Source organism: Eucyclogobius newberryi, unplaced genomic scaffold (genome assembly GCF_026437365.1).
Source record: "Eucyclogobius newberryi isolate DKJ021-1_F unplaced genomic scaffold, fEucNew1.0.hap1 SCAF_179, whole genome shotgun sequence".
Taxonomy (NCBI): domain Eukaryota; kingdom Metazoa; phylum Chordata; class Actinopteri; order Gobiiformes; family Gobiidae; genus Eucyclogobius; species Eucyclogobius newberryi.
The window spans coordinates 45,001-59,011 of NW_027315811.1; the positions used below are offsets into that span (position 1 = coordinate 45,001).

At 45.5% G+C, this 14,011-nt stretch overlaps 46 non-coding genes across 46 annotated transcripts in view; all 46 read right to left on the reverse strand.

The window, feature by feature from the left end:
• LOC140363847 (5S ribosomal RNA) overlaps positions 1-49 on the reverse strand; it is a 119-nt gene extending 70 nt beyond the window's left edge. Inside the window, exon 1 of the ribosomal RNA XR_011927298.1 lies at positions 1-49. This exon is cut by the window's left edge and continues 70 nt beyond it. This is a non-coding gene — a ribosomal RNA (5S ribosomal RNA).
• Positions 50-220: 171 nt separating this feature from the next.
• LOC140363848 (5S ribosomal RNA) lies at positions 221-339 on the reverse strand. Its single transcript, XR_011927299.1, has one exon. It is a non-coding gene; the product is annotated as a 5S ribosomal RNA (ribosomal RNA).
• A 159-nt stretch (positions 340-498) lies between these two features.
• Positions 499-617, reverse strand: LOC140364222 (5S ribosomal RNA). The gene has a single exon (XR_011927651.1). It is a non-coding gene; the product is annotated as a 5S ribosomal RNA (ribosomal RNA).
• Positions 618-768: 151 nt separating this feature from the next.
• On the reverse strand, positions 769-887 carry LOC140363849 (5S ribosomal RNA). Its single transcript, XR_011927300.1, has one exon. It is a non-coding gene; the product is annotated as a 5S ribosomal RNA (ribosomal RNA).
• A 150-nt stretch (positions 888-1,037) lies between these two features.
• On the reverse strand, positions 1,038-1,156 carry LOC140363850 (5S ribosomal RNA). Its single transcript, XR_011927301.1, has one exon. It is a non-coding gene; the product is annotated as a 5S ribosomal RNA (ribosomal RNA).
• A 170-nt stretch (positions 1,157-1,326) lies between these two features.
• On the reverse strand, positions 1,327-1,445 carry LOC140363851 (5S ribosomal RNA). The gene has a single exon (XR_011927302.1). It is a non-coding gene; the product is annotated as a 5S ribosomal RNA (ribosomal RNA).
• A 169-nt stretch (positions 1,446-1,614) lies between these two features.
• Positions 1,615-1,733, reverse strand: LOC140363852 (5S ribosomal RNA). Its single transcript, XR_011927303.1, has one exon. It is a non-coding gene; the product is annotated as a 5S ribosomal RNA (ribosomal RNA).
• A 159-nt stretch (positions 1,734-1,892) lies between these two features.
• Positions 1,893-2,011, reverse strand: LOC140364223 (5S ribosomal RNA). Its single transcript, XR_011927652.1, has one exon. It is a non-coding gene; the product is annotated as a 5S ribosomal RNA (ribosomal RNA).
• A 151-nt stretch (positions 2,012-2,162) lies between these two features.
• On the reverse strand, positions 2,163-2,281 carry LOC140363853 (5S ribosomal RNA). Its single transcript, XR_011927304.1, has one exon. It is a non-coding gene; the product is annotated as a 5S ribosomal RNA (ribosomal RNA).
• A 150-nt stretch (positions 2,282-2,431) lies between these two features.
• LOC140363854 (5S ribosomal RNA) lies at positions 2,432-2,550 on the reverse strand. Its single transcript, XR_011927305.1, has one exon. It is a non-coding gene; the product is annotated as a 5S ribosomal RNA (ribosomal RNA).
• Positions 2,551-2,720: 170 nt separating this feature from the next.
• LOC140363856 (5S ribosomal RNA) lies at positions 2,721-2,839 on the reverse strand. The gene has a single exon (XR_011927307.1). It is a non-coding gene; the product is annotated as a 5S ribosomal RNA (ribosomal RNA).
• A 170-nt stretch (positions 2,840-3,009) lies between these two features.
• On the reverse strand, positions 3,010-3,128 carry LOC140363857 (5S ribosomal RNA). The gene has a single exon (XR_011927308.1). It is a non-coding gene; the product is annotated as a 5S ribosomal RNA (ribosomal RNA).
• Positions 3,129-3,287: 159 nt separating this feature from the next.
• Positions 3,288-3,406, reverse strand: LOC140364224 (5S ribosomal RNA). Its single transcript, XR_011927653.1, has one exon. It is a non-coding gene; the product is annotated as a 5S ribosomal RNA (ribosomal RNA).
• A 151-nt stretch (positions 3,407-3,557) lies between these two features.
• Positions 3,558-3,676, reverse strand: LOC140363858 (5S ribosomal RNA). Its single transcript, XR_011927309.1, has one exon. It is a non-coding gene; the product is annotated as a 5S ribosomal RNA (ribosomal RNA).
• A 150-nt stretch (positions 3,677-3,826) lies between these two features.
• On the reverse strand, positions 3,827-3,945 carry LOC140363859 (5S ribosomal RNA). The gene has a single exon (XR_011927310.1). It is a non-coding gene; the product is annotated as a 5S ribosomal RNA (ribosomal RNA).
• Positions 3,946-4,104: 159 nt separating this feature from the next.
• Positions 4,105-4,223, reverse strand: LOC140364225 (5S ribosomal RNA). The gene has a single exon (XR_011927654.1). It is a non-coding gene; the product is annotated as a 5S ribosomal RNA (ribosomal RNA).
• Positions 4,224-4,374: 151 nt separating this feature from the next.
• LOC140363860 (5S ribosomal RNA) lies at positions 4,375-4,493 on the reverse strand. Its single transcript, XR_011927311.1, has one exon. It is a non-coding gene; the product is annotated as a 5S ribosomal RNA (ribosomal RNA).
• A 149-nt stretch (positions 4,494-4,642) lies between these two features.
• Positions 4,643-4,761, reverse strand: LOC140363861 (5S ribosomal RNA). The gene has a single exon (XR_011927312.1). It is a non-coding gene; the product is annotated as a 5S ribosomal RNA (ribosomal RNA).
• A 158-nt stretch (positions 4,762-4,919) lies between these two features.
• Positions 4,920-5,038, reverse strand: LOC140364212 (5S ribosomal RNA). The gene has a single exon (XR_011927642.1). It is a non-coding gene; the product is annotated as a 5S ribosomal RNA (ribosomal RNA).
• A 156-nt stretch (positions 5,039-5,194) lies between these two features.
• On the reverse strand, positions 5,195-5,313 carry LOC140364198 (5S ribosomal RNA). Its single transcript, XR_011927628.1, has one exon. It is a non-coding gene; the product is annotated as a 5S ribosomal RNA (ribosomal RNA).
• A 170-nt stretch (positions 5,314-5,483) lies between these two features.
• LOC140363863 (5S ribosomal RNA) lies at positions 5,484-5,602 on the reverse strand. Its single transcript, XR_011927313.1, has one exon. It is a non-coding gene; the product is annotated as a 5S ribosomal RNA (ribosomal RNA).
• A 169-nt stretch (positions 5,603-5,771) lies between these two features.
• Positions 5,772-5,890, reverse strand: LOC140363864 (5S ribosomal RNA). The gene has a single exon (XR_011927314.1). It is a non-coding gene; the product is annotated as a 5S ribosomal RNA (ribosomal RNA).
• Positions 5,891-6,049: 159 nt separating this feature from the next.
• LOC140364226 (5S ribosomal RNA) lies at positions 6,050-6,168 on the reverse strand. The gene has a single exon (XR_011927655.1). It is a non-coding gene; the product is annotated as a 5S ribosomal RNA (ribosomal RNA).
• A 151-nt stretch (positions 6,169-6,319) lies between these two features.
• Positions 6,320-6,438, reverse strand: LOC140363865 (5S ribosomal RNA). Its single transcript, XR_011927315.1, has one exon. It is a non-coding gene; the product is annotated as a 5S ribosomal RNA (ribosomal RNA).
• A 150-nt stretch (positions 6,439-6,588) lies between these two features.
• LOC140363866 (5S ribosomal RNA) lies at positions 6,589-6,707 on the reverse strand. The gene has a single exon (XR_011927316.1). It is a non-coding gene; the product is annotated as a 5S ribosomal RNA (ribosomal RNA).
• Positions 6,708-6,877: 170 nt separating this feature from the next.
• LOC140363868 (5S ribosomal RNA) lies at positions 6,878-6,996 on the reverse strand. The gene has a single exon (XR_011927318.1). It is a non-coding gene; the product is annotated as a 5S ribosomal RNA (ribosomal RNA).
• Positions 6,997-7,165: 169 nt separating this feature from the next.
• On the reverse strand, positions 7,166-7,284 carry LOC140363869 (5S ribosomal RNA). Its single transcript, XR_011927319.1, has one exon. It is a non-coding gene; the product is annotated as a 5S ribosomal RNA (ribosomal RNA).
• Positions 7,285-7,443: 159 nt separating this feature from the next.
• Positions 7,444-7,562, reverse strand: LOC140364227 (5S ribosomal RNA). The gene has a single exon (XR_011927656.1). It is a non-coding gene; the product is annotated as a 5S ribosomal RNA (ribosomal RNA).
• Positions 7,563-7,713: 151 nt separating this feature from the next.
• On the reverse strand, positions 7,714-7,832 carry LOC140363870 (5S ribosomal RNA). Its single transcript, XR_011927320.1, has one exon. It is a non-coding gene; the product is annotated as a 5S ribosomal RNA (ribosomal RNA).
• A 150-nt stretch (positions 7,833-7,982) lies between these two features.
• LOC140363871 (5S ribosomal RNA) lies at positions 7,983-8,101 on the reverse strand. The gene has a single exon (XR_011927321.1). It is a non-coding gene; the product is annotated as a 5S ribosomal RNA (ribosomal RNA).
• Positions 8,102-8,260: 159 nt separating this feature from the next.
• On the reverse strand, positions 8,261-8,379 carry LOC140364228 (5S ribosomal RNA). Its single transcript, XR_011927657.1, has one exon. It is a non-coding gene; the product is annotated as a 5S ribosomal RNA (ribosomal RNA).
• Positions 8,380-8,530: 151 nt separating this feature from the next.
• LOC140363872 (5S ribosomal RNA) lies at positions 8,531-8,649 on the reverse strand. Its single transcript, XR_011927322.1, has one exon. It is a non-coding gene; the product is annotated as a 5S ribosomal RNA (ribosomal RNA).
• A 149-nt stretch (positions 8,650-8,798) lies between these two features.
• Positions 8,799-8,917, reverse strand: LOC140363873 (5S ribosomal RNA). The gene has a single exon (XR_011927323.1). It is a non-coding gene; the product is annotated as a 5S ribosomal RNA (ribosomal RNA).
• Positions 8,918-9,074: 157 nt separating this feature from the next.
• LOC140364214 (5S ribosomal RNA) lies at positions 9,075-9,193 on the reverse strand. The gene has a single exon (XR_011927643.1). It is a non-coding gene; the product is annotated as a 5S ribosomal RNA (ribosomal RNA).
• A 156-nt stretch (positions 9,194-9,349) lies between these two features.
• LOC140364209 (5S ribosomal RNA) lies at positions 9,350-9,468 on the reverse strand. The gene has a single exon (XR_011927639.1). It is a non-coding gene; the product is annotated as a 5S ribosomal RNA (ribosomal RNA).
• A 170-nt stretch (positions 9,469-9,638) lies between these two features.
• LOC140363874 (5S ribosomal RNA) lies at positions 9,639-9,757 on the reverse strand. The gene has a single exon (XR_011927324.1). It is a non-coding gene; the product is annotated as a 5S ribosomal RNA (ribosomal RNA).
• A 167-nt stretch (positions 9,758-9,924) lies between these two features.
• LOC140363875 (5S ribosomal RNA) lies at positions 9,925-10,043 on the reverse strand. Its single transcript, XR_011927325.1, has one exon. It is a non-coding gene; the product is annotated as a 5S ribosomal RNA (ribosomal RNA).
• A 159-nt stretch (positions 10,044-10,202) lies between these two features.
• Positions 10,203-10,321, reverse strand: LOC140363876 (5S ribosomal RNA). Its single transcript, XR_011927326.1, has one exon. It is a non-coding gene; the product is annotated as a 5S ribosomal RNA (ribosomal RNA).
• A 150-nt stretch (positions 10,322-10,471) lies between these two features.
• On the reverse strand, positions 10,472-10,590 carry LOC140364230 (5S ribosomal RNA). Its single transcript, XR_011927658.1, has one exon. It is a non-coding gene; the product is annotated as a 5S ribosomal RNA (ribosomal RNA).
• Positions 10,591-10,740: 150 nt separating this feature from the next.
• LOC140363877 (5S ribosomal RNA) lies at positions 10,741-10,859 on the reverse strand. Its single transcript, XR_011927327.1, has one exon. It is a non-coding gene; the product is annotated as a 5S ribosomal RNA (ribosomal RNA).
• A 158-nt stretch (positions 10,860-11,017) lies between these two features.
• Positions 11,018-11,136, reverse strand: LOC140363880 (5S ribosomal RNA). Its single transcript, XR_011927329.1, has one exon. It is a non-coding gene; the product is annotated as a 5S ribosomal RNA (ribosomal RNA).
• A 150-nt stretch (positions 11,137-11,286) lies between these two features.
• LOC140363881 (5S ribosomal RNA) lies at positions 11,287-11,405 on the reverse strand. The gene has a single exon (XR_011927330.1). It is a non-coding gene; the product is annotated as a 5S ribosomal RNA (ribosomal RNA).
• Positions 11,406-11,563: 158 nt separating this feature from the next.
• LOC140363882 (5S ribosomal RNA) lies at positions 11,564-11,682 on the reverse strand. The gene has a single exon (XR_011927331.1). It is a non-coding gene; the product is annotated as a 5S ribosomal RNA (ribosomal RNA).
• A 156-nt stretch (positions 11,683-11,838) lies between these two features.
• On the reverse strand, positions 11,839-11,957 carry LOC140364221 (5S ribosomal RNA). The gene has a single exon (XR_011927650.1). It is a non-coding gene; the product is annotated as a 5S ribosomal RNA (ribosomal RNA).
• A 170-nt stretch (positions 11,958-12,127) lies between these two features.
• LOC140363883 (5S ribosomal RNA) lies at positions 12,128-12,246 on the reverse strand. The gene has a single exon (XR_011927332.1). It is a non-coding gene; the product is annotated as a 5S ribosomal RNA (ribosomal RNA).
• A 167-nt stretch (positions 12,247-12,413) lies between these two features.
• LOC140363884 (5S ribosomal RNA) lies at positions 12,414-12,532 on the reverse strand. Its single transcript, XR_011927333.1, has one exon. It is a non-coding gene; the product is annotated as a 5S ribosomal RNA (ribosomal RNA).
• Between the last annotated feature and the right edge of the window lie 1,479 nt (positions 12,533-14,011).

Sequence of the window (14,011 nt, forward strand, 5' to 3'; positions counted from 1 at the left end):
TCCGAGATCAGACGAGATCGGGCTGGTCCAGGGTGGTATGGCCGTGAGCGAAATGTTCCAGGTCAAAACTCGTATAAATGGCTTTTTTTTTGCATCAAACACTGTCTTTTCGTGAAGAGTACCTTCACGCCACTTGCTCGGTCAAAATTGGGATATCTCAATGAAAAACTTCTTTTTTTTTTTTTTTTTTTTTTTTTTGACAGGTGAAAAAGTGTGAAAATGCTCACAGCACCTGGTATTCCCAGGCGGTCTCCCATCCAAGTACTAACCAGGCCCAACCCTGCTTGGCTTCCGAGATCAGACGAGATCGGGCTGGTCCAGGGTGGTATGGCCGTGAGCGAAATGTTCAAGGTCAAAACTCGTATAAATTGCTTTTTTTGCATCAAACACTGTCTTTTCGTGAAGAGTACCTTCACGCCACTTGCTCGGTCAAAATTGGGATATCTCAATGAAAAACTTCTTTTTTTTTTTTTTTTGACAGGTGAAAAAGTGTGAAATTGCTCACAGCACCTGGTATTCCCAGGCGGTCTCCCATCCAAGTACTATACAGGCCCAACCCTGCTTGGCTTCCGAGATCAGACGAGATCGGGCTGGTCCAGGGTGGTATGGCCGTGAGCGAAATGTTCCAGGTCAAAACGGCCTTTTTTTTATATCAAACACTGTCTTTTCGTGAAGAGTACCTTCACGCCACTTGCTCGGTCAAAATTGGGATATCTCAATGAAAAACTTCTTTTTTTTTTTTTTTTGACAGGTGAAAAAGTGTGAAAATGCTCACAGCACCTGGTATTCCCAGGCGGTCTCCCATCCAAGTACTAACCAGGCCCAACCCTGCTTGGCTTCCGAGATCAGACGAGATCGGGCTGGTCCAGGGTGGTATGGCCGTGAGCGAAATGTTCCAGGTCAAAACGGCCTTTTTTATATCAAACACTGTCTTTTCGTGAAGAGTACCTTCACGCCACTTGCTCGGTCAAAATTGGGATATCTCAATGAAAAACTTCTTTTTTTTTTTTTTTTTGACAGGTGAAAAAGTGTGAAAATGCTCACAGCACCTGGTATTCCCAGGCGGTCTCCCATCCAAGTACTAACCAGGCCCAACCCTGCTTGGCTTCCGAGATCAGACGAGATCGGGCTGGTCCAGGGTGGTATGGCCGTGAGCGAAATGTTCCAGGTCAAAACTCGTATAAATGGCTTTTTTTTGCATCAAACACTGTCTTTTCGTGAAGAGTACCTTCACGCCACTTGCTCGGTCAAAATTGGGATATCTCAATGAAAAACTTCTTTTTTTTTTTTTTTTTTTTTTTTTTGACAGGTGAAAAAGTGTGAAAATGCTCACAGCACCTGGTATTCCCAGGCGGTCTCCCATCCAAGTACTAACCAGGCCCAACCCTGCTTGGCTTCCGAGATCAGACGAGATCGGGCTGGTCCAGGGTGGTATGGCCGTGAGCGAAATGTTCCAGGTCAAAACTCGTATAAATGGCTTTTTTTTGCATCAAACACTGTCTTTTCGTGAAGAGTACCTTCACGCCACTTGCTCGGTCAAAATTGGGATATCTCAATGAAAAACTTCTTTTTTTTTTTTTTTTTTTTTTTTTGACAGGTGAAAAAGTGTGAAAATGCTCACAGCACCTGGTATTCCCAGGCGGTCTCCCATCCAAGTACTAACCAGGCCCAACCCTGCTTGGCTTCCGAGATCAGACGAGATCGGGCTGGTCCAGGGTGGTATGGCCGTGAGCGAAATGTTCAAGGTCAAAACTCGTATAAATTGCTTTTTTTGCATCAAACACTGTCTTTTCGTGAAGAGTACCTTCACGCCACTTGCTCGGTCAAAATTGGGATATCTCAATGAAAAACTTCTTTTTTTTTTTTTTTTGACAGGTGAAAAAGTGTGAAATTGCTCACAGCACCTGGTATTCCCAGGCGGTCTCCCATCCAAGTACTATACAGGCCCAACCCTGCTTGGCTTCCGAGATCAGACGAGATCGGGCTGGTCCAGGGTGGTATGGCCGTGAGCGAAATGTTCCAGGTCAAAACGGCCTTTTTTTTATATCAAACACTGTCTTTTCGTGAAGAGTACCTTCACGCCACTTGCTCGGTCAAAATTGGGATATCTCAATGAAAAACTTCTTTTTTTTTTTTTTTTGACAGGTGAAAAAGTGTGAAAATGCTCACAGCACCTGGTATTCCCAGGCGGTCTCCCATCCAAGTACTAACCAGGCCCAACCCTGCTTGGCTTCCGAGATCAGACGAGATCGGGCTGGTCCAGGGTGGTATGGCCGTGAGCGAAATGTTCCAGGTCAAAACGGCCTTTTTTATATCAAACACTGTCTTTTCGTGAAGAGTACCTTCACGCCACTTGCTCGGTCAAAATTGGGATATCTCAATGAAAAACTTCTTTTTTTTTTTTTTTTTGACAGGTGAAAAAGTGTGAAAATGCTCACAGCACCTGGTATTCCCAGGCGGTCTCCCATCCAAGTACTAACCAGGCCCAACCCTGCTTGGCTTCCGAGATCAGACGAGATCGGGCTGGTCCAGGGTGGTATGGCCGTGAGCGAAATGTTCCAGGTCAAAACTCGTATAAATGGCTTTTTTTTGCATCAAACACTGTCTTTTCGTGAAGAGTACCTTCACGCCACTTGCTCGGTCAAAATTGGGATATCTCAATGAAAAACTTCTTTTTTTTTTTTTTTTTTTTTTTTTTGACAGGTGAAAAAGTGTGAAAATGCTCACAGCACCTGGTATTCCCAGGCGGTCTCCCATCCAAGTACTAACCAGGCCCAACCCTGCTTGGCTTCCGAGATCAGACGAGATCGGGCTGGTCCAGGGTGGTATGGCCGTGAGCGAAATGTTCCAGGTCAAAACTCGTATAAATGGCTTTTTTTTGCATCAAACACTGTCTTTTCGTGAAGAGTACCTTCACGCCACTTGCTCGGTCAAAATTGGGATATCTCAATGAAAAACTTCTTTTTTTTTTTTTTTTTTTTTTTTTTGACAGGTGAAAAAGTGTGAAAATGCTCACAGCACCTGGTATTCCCAGGCGGTCTCCCATCCAAGTACTAACCAGGCCCAACCCTGCTTGGCTTCCGAGATCAGACGAGATCGGGCTGGTCCAGGGTGGTATGGCCGTGAGCGAAATGTTCAAGGTCAAAACTCGTATAAATTGCTTTTTTTGCATCAAACACTGTCTTTTCGTGAAGAGTACCTTCACGCCACTTGCTCGGTCAAAATTGGGATATCTCAATGAAAAACTTCTTTTTTTTTTTTTTTTGACAGGTGAAAAAGTGTGAAATTGCTCACAGCACCTGGTATTCCCAGGCGGTCTCCCATCCAAGTACTATACAGGCCCAACCCTGCTTGGCTTCCGAGATCAGACGAGATCGGGCTGGTCCAGGGTGGTATGGCCGTGAGCGAAATGTTCCAGGTCAAAACGGCCTTTTTTTTATATCAAACACTGTCTTTTCGTGAAGAGTACCTTCACGCCACTTGCTCGGTCAAAATTGGGATATCTCAATGAAAAACTTCTTTTTTTTTTTTTTTTGACAGGTGAAAAAGTGTGAAAATGCTCACAGCACCTGGTATTCCCAGGCGGTCTCCCATCCAAGTACTAACCAGGCCCAACCCTGCTTGGCTTCCGAGATCAGACGAGATCGGGCTGGTCCAGGGTGGTATGGCCGTGAGCGAAATGTTCCAGGTCAAAACGGCCTTTTTTATATCAAACACTGTCTTTTCGTGAAGAGTACCTTCACGCCACTTGCTCGGTCAAAATTGGGATATCTCAATGAAAAACTTCTTTTTTTTTTTTTTTTTGACAGGTGAAAAAGTGTGAAAATGCTCACAGCACCTGGTATTCCCAGGCGGTCTCCCATCCAAGTACTAACCAGGCCCAACCCTGCTTGGCTTCCGAGATCAGACGAGATCGGGCTGGTCCAGGGTGGTATGGCCGTGAGCGAAATGTTCAAGGTCAAAACTCGTATAAATTGCTTTTTTTGCATCAAACACTGTCTTTTCGTGAAGAGTACCTTCACGCCACTTGCTCGGTCAAAATTGGGATATCTCAATGAAAAACTTCTTTTTTTTTTTTTTTTGACAGGTGAAAAAGTGTGAAATTGCTCACAGCACCTGGTATTCCCAGGCGGTCTCCCATCCAAGTACTATACAGGCCCAACCCTGCTTGGCTTCCGAGATCAGACGAGATCGGGCTGGTCCAGGGTGGTATGGCCGTGAGCGAAATGTTCCAGGTCAAAACGGCCTTTTTTTTATATCAAACACTGTCTTTTCGTGAAGAGTACCTTCACGCCACTTGCTCGGTCAAAATTGGGATATCTCAATGAAAAACTTCTTTTTTTTTTTTTTTTGACAGGTGAAAAAGTGTGAAAATGCTCACAGCACCTGGTATTCCCAGGCGGTCTCCCATCCAAGTACTAACCAGGCCCAACCCTGCTTGGCTTCCGAGATCAGACGAGATCGGGCTGGTCCAGGGTGGTATGGCCGTGAGCGAAATGTTCCAGGTCAAAACGGCCTTTTTTATATCAAACACTGTCTTTTCGTGAAGAGTACCTTCACGCCACTTGCTCGGTCAAAATTGGGATATCTCAATGAAAAACTTCTTTTTTTTTTTTTTTTGACAGGTGAAAAAGTGTGAAAATGCTCACAGCACCTGGTATTCCCAGGCGGTCTCCCATCCAAGTACTAACCAGGCCCAACCCTGCTTGGCTTCCGAGATCAGACGAGATCGGGCTGGTCCAGGGTGGTATGGCCGTGAGCGAAATGTTCCAGGTCAAAACGGCCTTTTTTATATCAAACACTGTCTTTTCGTGAAGAGTACCTTCACGCCACTTGCTCGGTCAAAATTGGGATATCTCAATAAAAATCTTCTTTTTTTTTTTTTTTTTTTTTTTTTGACAGGTGAAAAAGTGTGAAAATGCTCACAGCACCTGGTATTCCCAGGCGGTCTCCCATCCAAGTACTAACCAGGCCCAACCCTGCTTGGCTTCCGAGATCAGACGAGATCGGGCTGGTCCAGGGTGGTATGGCCGTGAGTGAAATGTTCCAGGTCAAAACGGCCTTTTTTATATCAAACACTGTCTTTTCGTGAAGAGTACCTTCACGCCACTTGCTCGGTCAAAATTGGGATATCTCAATGAAAAACTTCTTTTTTTTTTTTTTTTTTTTTTTGACAGGTGAAAAAGTATGAAAATGCTCACAGCACCAGGTATTCCCAGGCGGTCTCCCATCCAAGTACTAAACAGGCCCAACCCTGCTTGGCTTCCGAGATCAGACGAGATCGGGCGGGTCCAGGGTGGTATGGCCGTGAGCGAAATGTTCCAGGTCAAAACTCGTATAAATGGCTTTTTTTTGCATCAAACACTGTCTTTTCGTGAAGAGTACCTTCACGCCACTTGCTCGGTCAAAATTGGGATATCTCAATGAAAAACTTCTTTTTTTTTTTTTTTTTTTTTTTTTTGACAGGTGAAAAAGTGTGAAAATGCTCACAGCACCTGGTATTCCCAGGCGGTCTCCCATCCAAGTACTAACCAGGCCCAACCCTGCTTGGCTTCCGAGATCAGACGAGATCGGGCTGGTCCAGGGTGGTATGGCCGTGAGCGAAATGTTCCAGGTCAAAACTCGTATAAATGGCTTTTTTTTGCATCAAACACTGTCTTTTCGTGAAGAGTACCTTCACGCCACTTGCTCGGTCAAAATTGGGATATCTCAATGAAAAACTTCTTTTTTTTTTTTTTTTTTTTTTTTTGACAGGTGAAAAAGTGTGAAAATGCTCACAGCACCTGGTATTCCCAGGCGGTCTCCCATCCAAGTACTAACCAGGCCCAACCCTGCTTGGCTTCCGAGATCAGACGAGATCGGGCTGGTCCAGGGTGGTATGGCCGTGAGCGAAATGTTCAAGGTCAAAACTCGTATAAATTGCTTTTTTTGCATCAAACACTGTCTTTTCGTGAAGAGTACCTTCACGCCACTTGCTCGGTCAAAATTGGGATATCTCAATGAAAAACTTCTTTTTTTTTTTTTTTTGACAGGTGAAAAAGTGTGAAATTGCTCACAGCACCTGGTATTCCCAGGCGGTCTCCCATCCAAGTACTATACAGGCCCAACCCTGCTTGGCTTCCGAGATCAGACGAGATCGGGCTGGTCCAGGGTGGTATGGCCGTGAGCGAAATGTTCCAGGTCAAAACGGCCTTTTTTTTATATCAAACACTGTCTTTTCGTGAAGAGTACCTTCACGCCACTTGCTCGGTCAAAATTGGGATATCTCAATGAAAAACTTCTTTTTTTTTTTTTTTTGACAGGTGAAAAAGTGTGAAAATGCTCACAGCACCTGGTATTCCCAGGCGGTCTCCCATCCAAGTACTAACCAGGCCCAACCCTGCTTGGCTTCCGAGATCAGACGAGATCGGGCTGGTCCAGGGTGGTATGGCCGTGAGCGAAATGTTCCAGGTCAAAACGGCCTTTTTTATATCAAACACTGTCTTTTCGTGAAGAGTACCTTCACGCCACTTGCTCGGTCAAAATTGGGATATCTCAATGAAAAACTTCTTTTTTTTTTTTTTTTTGACAGGTGAAAAAGTGTGAAAATGCTCACAGCACCTGGTATTCCCAGGCGGTCTCCCATCCAAGTACTAACCAGGCCCAACCCTGCTTGGCTTCCGAGATCAGACGAGATCGGGCTGGTCCAGGGTGGTATGGCCGTGAGCGAAATGTTCCAGGTCAAAACTCGTATAAATGGCTTTTTTTTGCATCAAACACTGTCTTTTCGTGAAGAGTACCTTCACGCCACTTGCTCGGTCAAAATTGGGATATCTCAATGAAAAACTTCTTTTTTTTTTTTTTTTTTTTTTTTTTGACAGGTGAAAAAGTGTGAAAATGCTCACAGCACCTGGTATTCCCAGGCGGTCTCCCATCCAAGTACTAACCAGGCCCAACCCTGCTTGGCTTCCGAGATCAGACGAGATCGGGCTGGTCCAGGGTGGTATGGCCGTGAGCGAAATGTTCCAGGTCAAAACTCGTATAAATGGCTTTTTTTTGCATCAAACACTGTCTTTTCGTGAAGAGTACCTTCACGCCACTTGCTCGGTCAAAATTGGGATATCTCAATGAAAAACTTCTTTTTTTTTTTTTTTTTTTTTTTTTGACAGGTGAAAAAGTGTGAAAATGCTCACAGCACCTGGTATTCCCAGGCGGTCTCCCATCCAAGTACTAACCAGGCCCAACCCTGCTTGGCTTCCGAGATCAGACGAGATCGGGCTGGTCCAGGGTGGTATGGCCGTGAGCGAAATGTTCAAGGTCAAAACTCGTATAAATTGCTTTTTTTGCATCAAACACTGTCTTTTCGTGAAGAGTACCTTCACGCCACTTGCTCGGTCAAAATTGGGATATCTCAATGAAAAACTTCTTTTTTTTTTTTTTTTGACAGGTGAAAAAGTGTGAAATTGCTCACAGCACCTGGTATTCCCAGGCGGTCTCCCATCCAAGTACTATACAGGCCCAACCCTGCTTGGCTTCCGAGATCAGACGAGATCGGGCTGGTCCAGGGTGGTATGGCCGTGAGCGAAATGTTCCAGGTCAAAACGGCCTTTTTTTTATATCAAACACTGTCTTTTCGTGAAGAGTACCTTCACGCCACTTGCTCGGTCAAAATTGGGATATCTCAATGAAAAACTTCTTTTTTTTTTTTTTTTGACAGGTGAAAAAGTGTGAAAATGCTCACAGCACCTGGTATTCCCAGGCGGTCTCCCATCCAAGTACTAACCAGGCCCAACCCTGCTTGGCTTCCGAGATCAGACGAGATCGGGCTGGTCCAGGGTGGTATGGCCGTGAGCGAAATGTTCCAGGTCAAAACGGCCTTTTTTATATCAAACACTGTCTTTTCGTGAAGAGTACCTTCACGCCACTTGCTCGGTCAAAATTGGGATATCTCAATGAAAAACTTCTTTTTTTTTTTTTTTTTGACAGGTGAAAAAGTGTGAAAATGCTCACAGCACCTGGTATTCCCAGGCGGTCTCCCATCCAAGTACTAACCAGGCCCAACCCTGCTTGGCTTCCGAGATCAGACGAGATCGGGCTGGTCCAGGGTGGTATGGCCGTGAGCGAAATGTTCAAGGTCAAAACTCGTATAAATTGCTTTTTTTGCATCAAACACTGTCTTTTCGTGAAGAGTACCTTCACGCCACTTGCTCGGTCAAAATTGGGATATCTCAATGAAAAACTTCTTTTTTTTTTTTTTTTGACAGGTGAAAAAGTGTGAAATTGCTCACAGCACCTGGTATTCCCAGGCGGTCTCCCATCCAAGTACTATACAGGCCCAACCCTGCTTGGCTTCCGAGATCAGACGAGATCGGGCTGGTCCAGGGTGGTATGGCCGTGAGCGAAATGTTCCAGGTCAAAACGGCCTTTTTTTTATATCAAACACTGTCTTTTCGTGAAGAGTACCTTCACGCCACTTGCTCGGTCAAAATTGGGATATCTCAATGAAAAACTTCTTTTTTTTTTTTTTTTGACAGGTGAAAAAGTGTGAAAATGCTCACAGCACCTGGTATTCCCAGGCGGTCTCCCATCCAAGTACTAACCAGGCCCAACCCTGCTTGGCTTCCGAGATCAGACGAGATCGGGCTGGTCCAGGGTGGTATGGCCGTGAGCGAAATGTTCCAGGTCAAAACGGCCTTTTTTATATCAAACACTGTCTTTTCGTGAAGAGTACCTTCACGCCACTTGCTCGGTCAAAATTGGGATATCTCAATGAAAAACTTCTTTTTTTTTTTTTTTTGACAGGTGAAAAAGTGTGAAAATGCTCACAGCACCTGGTATTCCCAGGCGGTCTCCCATCCAAGTACTAACCAGGCCCAACCCTGCTTGGCTTCCGAGATCAGACGAGATCGGGCTGGTCCAGGGTGGTATGGCCGTGAGCGAAATGTTCCAGGTCAAAACGGCCTTTTTTATATCAAACACTGTCTTTTCGTGAAGAGTACCTTCACGCCACTTGCTCGGTCAAAATTGGGATATCTCAATAAAAATCTTCTTTTTTTTTTTTTTTTTTTTTTTTGACAGGTGAAAAAGTGTGAAAATGCTCACAGCACCTGGTATTCCCAGGCGGTCTCCCATCCAAGTACTAACCAGGCCCAACCCTGCTTGGCTTCCGAGATCAGACGAGATCGGGCTGGTCCAGGGTGGTATGGCCGTGAGTGAAATGTTCCAGGTCAAAACGGCCTTTTTTATATCAAACACTGTCTTTTCGTGAAGAGTACCTTCACGCCACTTGCTCGGTCAAAATTGGGATATCTCAATGAAAAACTTCTTTTTTTTTTTTTTTTTTTTTTTGACAGGTGAAAAAGTATGAAAATGCTCACAGCACCAGGTATTCCCAGGCGGTCTCCCATCCAAGTACTAAACAGGCCCAACCCTGCTTGGCTTCCGAGATCAGACGAGATCGGGCGGGTCCAGGGTGGTATGGCCGTGAGCGAAATGTTCCAGGTCAAAACTCGTATAAATGGCTTTTTTTTGCATCAAACACTGTCTTTTCGTGAAGAGTACCTTCACGCCACTTGCTCGGTAAAAATTGGGATATCTCAATGAAAAACTTCTTTTTTTTTTTTTTTTTTTTTTTTTTGACAGGTGAAAAAGTGTGAAAATGCTCACAGCACCTGGTATTCCCAGGCGGTCTCCCATCCAAGTACTAACCAGGCCCAACCCTGCTTGGCTTCCGAGATCAGACGAGATCGGGCTGGTCCAGGGTGGTATGGCCGTGAGCGAAATGTTCCAGGTCAAAACTCGTATAAATGGCTTTTTTTTGCATCAAACACTGTCTTTTCGTGAAGAGTACCTTCACGCCACTTGCTCGGTCAAAATTGGGATATCTCAATGAAAAACTTCTTTTTTTTTTTTTTTTTTTTTTTGACAGGTGAAAAAGTATGAAAATGCTCACAGCACCTGGTATTCCCAGGCGGTCTCCCATCCAAGTACTAACCAGGCCCAACCCTGCTTGGCTTCCGAGATCAGACGAGATCGGGCTGGTCCAGGGTGGTATGGCCGTGAGCGAAATGTTCCAGGTCAAAACTCGTATAAATTGCTTTTTTTGCATCAAACACTGTCTTTTCGTGAAGAGTACCTTCACGCCACTTGCTCGGTCAAAATTGGGATATCTCAATAAAAAACTTCTTTTTTTTTTTTTTTTGACAGGTGAAAAAGTGTGAAATTGCTCACAGCACCTGGTATTCCCAGGCGGTCTCCCATCCAAGTACTAACCAGGCCCAACCCTGCTTGGCTTCCGAGATCAGACGAGATCGGGCTGGTCCAGGGTGGTATGGCCGTGAGCGAAATGTTCCAGGTCAAAACGGCCTTTTTTTATATCAAACACTGTCTTTTCGTGAAGAGTACCTTCACGCCACTTGCTCGGTCAAAATTGGGATATCTCAATGAAAAACTTCTTTTTTTTTTTTTTTTGACAGGTGAAAAAGTGTGAAATTGCTCACAGCACCTGGTATTCCCAGGCGGTCTCCCATCCAAGTACTATACAGGCCCAACCCTGCTTGGCTTCCGAGATCAGACGAGATCGGGCTGGTCCAGGGTGGTATGGCCGTGAGCGAAATGTTCCAGGTCAAAACGGCCTTTTTTTATATCAAACACTGTCTTTTCGTGAAGAGTACCTTCACGCCACTTGCTCGGTCAAAATTGGGATATCTCAATGAAAAACTTCTTTTTTTTTTTTTTTTGACAGGTGAAAAAGTGTGAAAATGCTCACAGCACCTGGTATTCCCAGGCGGTCTCCCATCCAAGTACTAACCAGGCCCAACCCTGCTTGGCTTCCGAGATCAGACGAGATCGGGCTGGTCCAGGGTGGTATGGCCGTGAGCGAAATGTTCCAGGTCAAAACGGCCTTTTTTATATCAAACACTGTCTTTTCGTGAAGAGTACCTTCACGCCACTTGCTCGGTCAAAATTGGGATATCTCAATAAAAATCTTCTTTTTTTTTTTTTTTTTTTTTTTTTGACAGGTGAAAAAGTGTGAAAATGCTCACAGCACCTGGTATTCCCAGGCGGTCTCCCATCCAAGTACTAACCAGGCCCAACCCTGCTTGGCTTCCGAGATCAGACGAGATCGGGCTGGTCCAGGGTGGTATGGCCGTGAGCGAAATGTTCCAGGTCAAAACGGCCTTTTTTTATATCAAACACTGTCTTTTCGTGAAGAGTACCTTCACGCCACTTGCTCGGTCAAAATTGGGATATCTCAATGAAAAACTTCTTTTTTTTTTTTTTTTGACAGGTGAAAAAGTGTGAAAATGCTCACAGCACCTGGTATTCCCAGGCGGTCTCCCATCCAAGTACTAACCAGGCCCAACCCTGCTTGGCTTCCGAGATCAGACGAGATCGGGCTGGTCCAGGGTGGTATGGCCGTGAGCGAAATGTTCCAGGTCAAAACGGCCTTTTTTATATCAAACACTGTCTTTTCGTGAAGAGTACCTTCACGCCACTTGCTCGGTCAAAATTGGGATATCTCAATAAAAATCTTCTTTTTTTTTTTTTTTTTTTTTTTTTGACAGGTGAAAAAGTGTGAAAATGCTCACAGCACCTGGTATTCCCAGGCGGTCTCCCATCCAAGTACTAACCAGGCCCAACCCTGCTTGGCTTCCGAGATCAGACGAGATCGGGCTGGTCCAGGGTGGTATGGCCGTGAGCGAAATGTTCCAGGTCAAAACGGCCTTTTTTATATCAAACACTGTCTTTTCGTGAAGAGTACCTTCACGCCACTTGCTCGGTCAAAATTGGGATATCTCAATGAAAAACTTCTTTTTTTTTTTTTTTTTTTTTTTGACAGGTGAAAAAGTATGAAAATGCTCACAGCACCAGGTATTCCCAGGCGGTCTCCCATCCAAGTACTAAACAGGCCCAACCCTGCTTGGCTTCCGAGATCAGACGAGATCGGGCGGGTCCAGGGTGGTATGGCCGTGAGCGAAATGTTCCAGGTCAAAACTCGTATAAATGGCTTTTTTTTGCATCAAACACTGTCTTTTCGTGAAGAGTACCTTCACGCCACTTGCTCGGTAAAAATTGGGATATCTCAATGAAAAACTTCTTTTTTTTTTTTTTTTTTTTTTTTTTGACAGGTGAAAAAGTGTGAAAATGCTCACAGCACCTGGTATTCCCAGGCGGTCTCCCATCCAAGTACTAACCAGGCCCAACCCTGCTTGGCTTCCGAGATCAGACGAGATCGGGCTGGTCCAGGGTGGTATGGCCGTGAGCGAAATGTTCCAGGTCAAAACTCGTATAAATGGCTTTTTTTTGCATCAAACACTGTCTTTTCGTGAAGAGTACCTTCACGCCACTTGCTCGGTCAAAATTGGGATATCTCAATGAAAAACTTCTTTTTTTTTTTTTTTTTTTTTTTGACAGGTGAAAAAGTATGAAAATGCTCACAGCACCTGGTATTCCCAGGCGGTCTCCCATCCAAGTACTAACCAGGCCCAACCCTGCTTGGCTTCCGAGATCAGACGAGATCGGGCTGGTCCAGGGTGGTATGGCCGTGAGCGAAATGTTCCAGGTCAAAACTCGTATAAATGGCTTTTTTTTGCATCAAACACTGTCTTTTCGTGAAGAGTACCTTCACGCCACTTGCTCGGTAAAAATTGGGATATCTCAATGAAAAACTTCTTTTTTTTTTTTTTTTTTTTTTTTGACAGGTGAAAAAGTGTGAAAATGCTCACAGCACCTGGTATTCCCAGGCGGTCTCCCATCCAAGTACTAACCAGGCCCAACCCTGCTTGGCTTCCGAGATCAGACGAGATCGGGCTGTTTTTTTTTTTTTTTTTTTATCTTTTATTATCAAAAACATCTTAAAACAAGTATTTACATATATTTACATGAATGTACAGACATACATGACACACAAGGGCAAGGGAATGGGATACACAAGGGCAAGGGGAGACGAGACAAAAAATTACAGAAAATCAAACACACAATCATTCTCGAAACATTCTTCAGTGATGGGGGGTGATGCCGGGGTCAGAAGAGGATGTCCAGGTTTCCAGAGGGTGTGAGGTGGATCAGGGTGTTGTGGGGGACGAGGTGGGTGATGAACCGGTGCTCTGCTGCCATGTGGAGGTGTCGGAGGTGTGCGGCCAAGAGTCCTTTGAAGATGGGCCAGGGTGCTGCTGTTTTATTGTCACGGAGATGGATGTTCCTGTTGAGATATAATGTGTACCGGGCTATGGAGAGGGTTAGTCGGGCGAGATGGGTGTTGGCTCCAGAGCGACTCTGTCCGGGACCAAAGAGGAGGAGCCAGGGCTCCTGGTCGTCCCCTCCTAGGGCCGCCGGCGGTGGGAGCCTCCAGGACAGCCTCCGAGCGAGGAGGTCCTGCAGTCGGGACCAGAACGGGCGGACGGCCGGGCAGGTGTACAGCATGTGCTCCAGGGTCTCGGGGGGTCCGTGGCACACGGGGCAGTCCGCAGCGTAGCTGTCGGGAAGAAATGCGTGCAGTGCTGCGGATGTAAAGACGATCCTGTGTCTAAATCTGAAGTCAAAATGACCTACGTTATGTGGGGTGTACCAATTAAAGATGTTGGCCCAGATGGTTGCGATGGTGCGTGCGGGGAATGTTAATGACCATTTGTGTTCCGAGGCGGGACGCCCGAGCACTCCCGGCAACAACAACTGATACAGGATGCGGGTGGGTAGGTCTGTGAAAATCCTAAACCTCCCCGTGCTAACAAATACATTAAAATTCAACTTACCTGTCGTGCTCCCCATTTGGCCCAAAGTGCTTCCCCAATGCCTGACCAGATTCCTGTTAAAAATACTTACCATACCACTAATATACTTTCTCCTAAACACTTTACCTGCTAACCTAAAACACTTCCCTATGTAATCTACACTAAAATTACCTTTCACGTCAAATACCTTACCTACATATTCCAGCCCAGCCTCCTCCATCGCCCCACTGATCATGCACTCGCGCTTCCCGGGGGGAGCGGAGAGCAAGTCAGGGTTATGACGGAGGGGCATGTGCGCG